Source organism: Triticum aestivum, chromosome 2A (assembly GCF_018294505.1).
Source record: "Triticum aestivum cultivar Chinese Spring chromosome 2A, IWGSC CS RefSeq v2.1, whole genome shotgun sequence".
NCBI lineage: Eukaryota > Viridiplantae > Streptophyta > Magnoliopsida > Poales > Poaceae > Triticum > Triticum aestivum.
In genome coordinates, this window is record NC_057797.1 from 284,738,593 (window position 1) to 284,745,747 (window position 7,155).

Sequence of the window (7,155 nt, forward strand, 5' to 3'; positions counted from 1 at the left end):
ATGTTGTGTTATTTTTTTGGCCGAATTGGGACAAGATTTGGTATAAGCTTCTTGCAAACCGGAGCTTCTCTCAGGAAGGCTCGTGGTTCCGAGAGGGAACATGTCACCACCGTGTGTGAAATGACATACACTACCTTCTCGCGCCTTAATTTTTTTACAGCGGCAGCTTAGACCAAATAGGAGTTTCGTGCTAAATTTTGGAACTATTCTGGGTTCGTTTGGCCTTTTTATACATATTTTTTACCACAACATGTTGATGCCATGAAATGGCACCATGCCAAGTTTCATGATTTTCAGACATGTTTGGGATTTACAGGAATTTAAAAACCAAGTTTCTCAATGTTTCCGGCCAAGCCACGATGCCCGAATGTTTCAGTTTCATTCCCATTCTTGCATGGGACCTATAAATTCACCGAAAGACACACATGTGATTTTCCAACAAACTTTGGTGCACTGGAGCATGTGCTTGTAGTTCAAATTTGAATTATGCACATTAAATGCCTAGGAACTCAATTAATGCATATAAAATGCCAAACGAATCCGGAATAATTCCTAATTTTATCACGACACTCATATAGTTGCATGTTCACTATAGATAAATGTTCTAGCAATTCAAACTCCATCCTTTCCCTCCGTAACACCATTTTGTCTGTCATCGCGGAAATATCTATCTCTCCGCCCGCCCCCTGACCCACCAAAAGCCACATTCCACTGATCATCCTTGCTCTCCAAGTTCAAACCTTCACTACCGCTTACTGGCAGTGCCACCTCCTCACTGGCGACCCTTGTTCTTGCAGCGCTGCCTCCTCATCGGCAACCCTTCTTCTTGCTGCGCGACCTCGTCGATATGGTCAGGTAATCCACACCTCACACACACCAACCGCCTCCTTCCCCATCCCGCATGCGCCAACCGACGACGCAACACCTTCCGCCCAAATCACTGACCCCGTCCTCCAATTAAGCGCCGCCCACAACCATTTTGCATGCAGTATAACATGGAGCTCAGTAGCATCTGGCAAGAGAAGCAAATCGCGGCCGCACTCATGGACGAGGTCGCGATGGCTGCCATGCGTGACGACTGCCAGATCTTCGAGGAGCACCTCGTCTTCAAGGCTACCGTCGACACCGCCACATGGTTGTCTAATTTAAAATACAACTCGTGTTGTTTTCTTGAGGCCAACACTAGTGCCTTCTAGTGATTTGTCCTCTGTAATGTTAATATGCAATATGATATTTTGAAATGTAATGTTCAGTTAATAGTTTGGTCCAACAATTGCTATATTTCATAGTACTGTTCTCAAGCATTCTTGGTTTCGTTAACTATCTTATCTTCTAGTATATGTTCTATTCTGCAATGTCATGCCCAGTTAACTGTTTTGGTTCATTTGTTCTGATGTCTAGTTACTATTTGGTTCAATTCTGAAATTTGATTTTCATTTGTTGTAGGTACAATTTTGTATTGCTATGCATGTGAGAAAATAATCGAGTTTGGCTGTACTCAGTACATATTCTACTGATAGGTTGGCAAGTCTCAATTAACCTGATCAAGATCTTCCTTATATGTGTTGCAGGGAAATAATGGGAGGCACTGCAGTTTACCATCAAGGTTTTCTCATGCATGGTCCTTTCGCTAATAGCACATTATTGTGTAGTTGCATGAATCATTTTAATATTTAGGTTTCTTAGAATTTGGTCTTGCACATGTAGGTCCTGCTGTCAGAGGCTTAGACCCACTATATGACCCATTTTGCAAATGGAGAAATGAGATGTCCATGAATATCAGTCAAGTCAAGAAACTCAGAAAGATTGTTAGGATAAAGAAACTTGTGACGAATAATAGCTAGATATTTGTTTGCACAATGAAGAAGACATCAGCCAACTATAGGATGGTACTAACTCTTTTACCTTGTTTTTACCCCTTGGGCCATTCCAAAATTTATAACAACGATTTATGCATATCTTTGTTTTCAGTACTTTTCAAAGTAGTTCAACGACGATTACCTCTCAAACCACCTGCATGGTCAAGAGGCGAGGAATGTATTCATTCAACACCCACGGTACAATATTGAAGTCTTCCTGAAGAGGACGAAGGTTGGGCGCGCAATTATCCATTGCTACTAGCCTAAAGTTGCAAGGACATTCAACATCATCGAAGGCTCAATATTCGTCTTCCGCTTCTGCAGTTTCTGTCGGATTTCGGGCTCTGCAAACCCTAGATAGATTCGAACTATGGGGTGTGTGCGAAGAACTTAACCTCCCTAGTCTGCTAACCCGTCGATCCCACGGCCTAGCTCAACGAACTAAAAGGAAAGAGGACACATCAGTTTACCCAGGTTCGGGCCACCTTGCGGTGTAAAATCCTACTCCTGCTTTGTGGTGGATTGACCTCGAGGCGGGCTGAGGATGAACTAGTATAATGGAAGAATGACCTCAGGAGGTGTGTTCTTGAGCCAGTGGGGGAGAGGATGATCTCAATGATTTGGATCCCCTGTATGGTGGTGGCTTGGTCCTACTTATAGTGGCTTTGGTCCTCTTCCCCCAAAATAGAGGCGGGAAGGGATCCCACAACGGTCAAATTCGAACGGAGACAAGTAGTACATCTTATCCTGACAAAACTAGTCTTCGACTACAAAAGCCTCTGGTCATGAGGTCGCGGTGGGCTTGTTGATGACCTCCATCCTACCGTCCTGGCGGTCTTGGTCGTGTTGCATGGGAATGGAAACCTTTGGCTGATTACTCGGGACTCCGCGCTTGTGCTTGCCTCCTTAGCACCAAAGAGGAAACTGTTGTCCTGCGCCCGCTGACACCAGCCTGCCTTGGTCGTCATGGCTCACGTCATCCGAACCTCATGAGGTGAGGCTTGCATAGAAATCTCCGCTCCTCAGGAGCCATCCTGAGGAGGCTCCTCCTTCTGGTGGTCTTGGTGTCGTCCGCCTCACAAGGCTTGGCCCCTCGCGAGGGTCTTGAGTTGTTGGTGCTAAAGATGGGCCATACCAGGACGTTAAAGGAGCCACGTCATGGGCTGCAGGCAGGCAAGTCTGGGTACTCCCATTCCCAGAATGCCAACAGTAGCCCCCGGACCCAAGGCGCGCTCGAACTTGGCTTCGAGGCGAAGCCAAAGGGCCAGTGCGGAGCGCCGCGGGCCCAAATCGCCTGCGACCTCGATCGACGCATGGAGATTGATGTGACGTGTGCGTTTCAGCTTCCCCATGTGGCCTCGGCAACTGTCTCGGGCCAACAAAATGGCCGGCGACTGCCCCTGAGCCTTCATTGCCTTCCCTTCATCCTGCTCTAGATCCCCTTCTCCCTCTACCCAGAACGACTCCAGATCAGTTGAATCCCTTCTTCGAGCTCGCTACCGATGGCCACCTACAAGGCGAAGTCATCAGCCCCTGTCGCATGCTCAGCTTCTGGGTCCGTGTCGGCCCTGAGCGCGTCCACCATTGCTGAGGAGAAGCACCTTGCCACCGTTCTCCGTCTGACGGTGTGCAGCGGCAATGAGGGAGGAGAGATGATGCTCTGTGTTGGCTCCGCCAAGACGGAAGCCTTGGGTGAAACGTTTTACCCCTTCTTTCTACACAACGTCTTCGCAGGACTCATCCCCCCTTCTCCTATTCCTTCTTCACCATTCTCAACAATTACCGGATCCACACCCTTCACCTTCATCCCAACTCCATCCTCCTCCTATCGATCTTTGCCTTCTATTACAAGGCATTCGAGGGGGTGATGCCCTCCGTCGCGCTTTTCCGTCACTTCTTCAACCTCGGGATGGGCGTCTCCCAGTGCTTCGGGTGCGCCAGCTTCGTCGTGCCTCACGGCAGCAACGCGATCTCGAGGGCCAGGAAGAAGGTGGAGGTCTTCTAGCACAAGTGGATCTTCATGGACGCCAAGCGCTCCCATGCTCGGCTGGAGCTGCCGACCGCCTTCCCAGCGAAGATGGACCGGTGGGCTCACGAGAAGCTCACCGACCCCCGGGCGGAGCAATTGCTGGAGAAGATGACGGTTGACCTGAAGGAGTCCCTAACACTGCGCCTGGCTCCGCTCCTAGCACACTCGCGCCCCCTGTGGAGCTTAAAGGGTGCCGAAGACAACCTCGGGTTGCACCCGAACGACCTGTCTAACAAGGAGCTGAGAAAGGCCGTGCGCACCTTGCTCGAGAAGGACCAGGGCGGCCCCCAAAAGCCCATCTCCCATTGTACCGCCATGACGATGGGGAGAAGGTGACCGCCGCCATGCCCGTCTTCAACGAGCGGGGGCTCGTACTGCTGAAGCCTTGCCAGCTCCTGAGCTCCCGAGTGCCGGTGTCCTCCGGTGATCTCTCCGGGCAGGAGGGGAATGAGGACTTGGAGGGGACCTTGGAGGGGGTGGGGGAGACCTCTCCCCTGTGGCAGAGTGAGCTCCTCCGCGCCTTCTCTAATGATGACAACACCGACGAGCGCCTGGTCGAGGGGTCACTGCGCTCCACCAGGATTGCCACGAGGTCTGGGGCACCCCTTTGAAAAGGCTGAAGTAGGGGACCCCGAAGAAGGACATGACTTGGTTGCTTCCCCAGGACGGCGCCTCCACCCCGCCGCCGGCTGCTGTTGGGGAATGTAGTAATTTCAAAAAAAATCTACCAACATGCAAGATCATGGTGATGCATACCAACGAAAGGGAAGAGTGTCGTCCACGTACCCTGATAGATCGTTAAGCGGAAGCATTATGACAACACGGTTGATGTAGGCTGGAAGAGAGGGGGCATCGGCTCAAGCGCTGCGGTCGGGGACGAGGACGAGTCCAGCAGCTACAAGGAGATGATCATGTCGCTCCTAACCAGCACGGGGTTGTTCAACATCAACAACTTCATGCCGGCGGGGTCGTGGATGGGCCAAGATGCGCCGGATGCACCGCCAGTTCAACGGGCTCATCAGGCAGCTGCTGGCGGAGCACGCGGCAATGGCCGAGGAGCGCGCCTGGGAGGAAGGCCGGCTGGACTTCTTGGACAGGCTCCGGTTGGTGGCCTGGAGCAGGCCACGGCGAGGCGGTCAACGCGAGCCGCGAGCAGAGGACGAAATGAGGATGAGCGACGCGGGATTGGCCGAACCTCTAGGGGCATGCCATAGGTGGTGGAGGCTGTGGGCGGGGCCGTCCGAATCGGGTCGGAGGCGGGGCTGCTCGCAGAATACAGAGCGACTTCGCGCCGGCGCGGTCGTGGCGAGGTGCTTCCACGGCGCCATCCATGGCGTCTCTAGGTTCCTCGCCGATAAGGATTGCTGCCCTGGGTCTGGCCAGCCACCACGGCTGCGTGCACTCCAGGAGAGTGGAGTGCATCGTCGGCGCAACATGTTTAGAAGAGGAGGAGGTGCGGCACTGGGTGATAGTGTGGCTGAAGAAGAGGAGGACCAGCGGGGGGTGAGAAAGAGGAGTGGCGATGTGGAATTGTGGATAAGACTGAGAGACACGCGGATGGATGACAAGGAAGAGTGGCACTGGGTCGGTCGGTGCATTTCTTTAATGAATGAAAGGAAATTGGTCTTCTACCAGCTAGATGATACTGGATGCATGCGTGCTAGCATCAATTATAAATTTTTATTTTTCAAAAGAGCATCGATTATTACTCGCTGTTGTTATTTTTTGTTACATTATATATACGCCTTTTTTTAAATAAGTGTCCTAATTTTAGTACAACTTTGTATTATAGTTAGACAAAGTTAAGACACTTATTTTAGGGCAGAGAGTATAATAATTAAAAGTGGGTGAAATATTAGAAAGAAATGTTTCTAAAGGGAAAAGATATTTGAAGCTCACCGGTGCTTGTTGTGCATGAAGATGTTCCTCAAATCAAGATGTCACAGGTGAGATAGGGAGGAGAGACGGAGGGATGACCAATAGAGAGAGTGTGACACGGTGCATCTTGCTCGCGTCCTATTTCGTCCAGCATCGCAGCTGAGAGGGGGAGCACTACCCTCTGTTGTACCATCTATCCCACACAGTTACCCTAATCCTGATCCCCATCGAGGCTCGATGATAATGTCCAGGGAAGTGCTCATGTTGACGTGGAGGATGTGCTCCTACTGCTAGCGGCAACGTGTCAACAAAGAGCGGCAAGTATTGTAAGTACTTTACTTTTCGGCAATCATATTTTTGAAGTGGAAAGCATAAATACGAATTAATGTTAATAGGGATTGTGAGATATAGGAATTAATATATAATCTATTTGACATTGTTACAGGTATACGTATGCTGCACAATTACTTTCACATCAAAGGAGTAGCCGATGATCTACCGGATAGATAAATGTTTAGATTTTTGCAATTATCTTTACACAGGGTTGTTAAATAACAACTTATTATACATAATTCAATTTCTTTATAGAGAGTTGAAGAAGTAGGTTTTATTTGTAGACAAATAGATCACAAGCTTTTGAGGATCACAAGCTTTTGGAATACAATAAGATCTTCATAAAGTGGATTCTTATGAGTCTTACAACCAATTTAATTGGAAAATCTCATTATTCATCATGACAGGTAAACTATCAAATACCACATGGACACTTGGATTATTTTATACCCGTTGCAACGCAGGAGCATTTTTGCTAGTATAAACTCATAATACCGATTGTCACAGAACTTTAAGCGTGCGGACCCTACGGGTTCAAGGACTATGTAGACATGACCGAGACATGTTTCCGGTCAATAACCAATAGCCGAACCTGGATGGTCATATTGGTTCCTACATATTCTACGAAGATCTTTATCGGTCAAACCGCACAACAATATACATTGTTCCCTTTGTCATCGGTATGTTACTTGCCCGAGATTCGATTGTCGGTATCCCAATACCTAGCTCAATCTCGTTACCGGCAATTATCTTTACTCGTTCCATAATGCAACATACCGCAACTAACTCATTAGTCACATTGCTTGCAAGGCTTATAGTGATGTGCATTACCGAGAGGGCTCTGTAATAGCCCCAAAATTGGGTTATCAATTTTGGTGTTGTTATTCCTTCCTGGCACTCATTTTTCAAAAAAAAAATCTCCTGAGTTTGCTGGATGACTCTGACAATTCTTGTCATTTTCAACCTTTCCAAAAACCTTGCTCATGTATTTGTCAGTGGGCAAGCCCTCATTTGGTTCATCTCAACCCTCTCAAACCCTAATCCCAAAATTTTGGA

General features: G+C 48.8%; 1 long non-coding RNA gene across 2 annotated transcripts; it reads right to left on the bottom strand.

Annotated features, from left to right (window-relative positions):
- Positions 1 to 1,347: 1,347 nt before the first annotated feature.
- Positions 1,348 to 5,401, bottom strand: LOC123188544 (uncharacterized). Of its 2 annotated transcripts, none has more exons than XR_006494776.1 (2): positions 4,675 to 5,401; positions 1,348 to 4,577 (listed from the first exon to the last, which is right to left on the bottom strand). It is a non-coding gene; the product is annotated as an uncharacterized lncRNA (long non-coding RNA). The 2 variants fall into 2 exon arrangements; XR_006494775.1 differs by having other exon boundaries at positions 1,348 to 4,580.
- Positions 5,402 to 7,155: the final 1,754 nt, after the last annotated feature.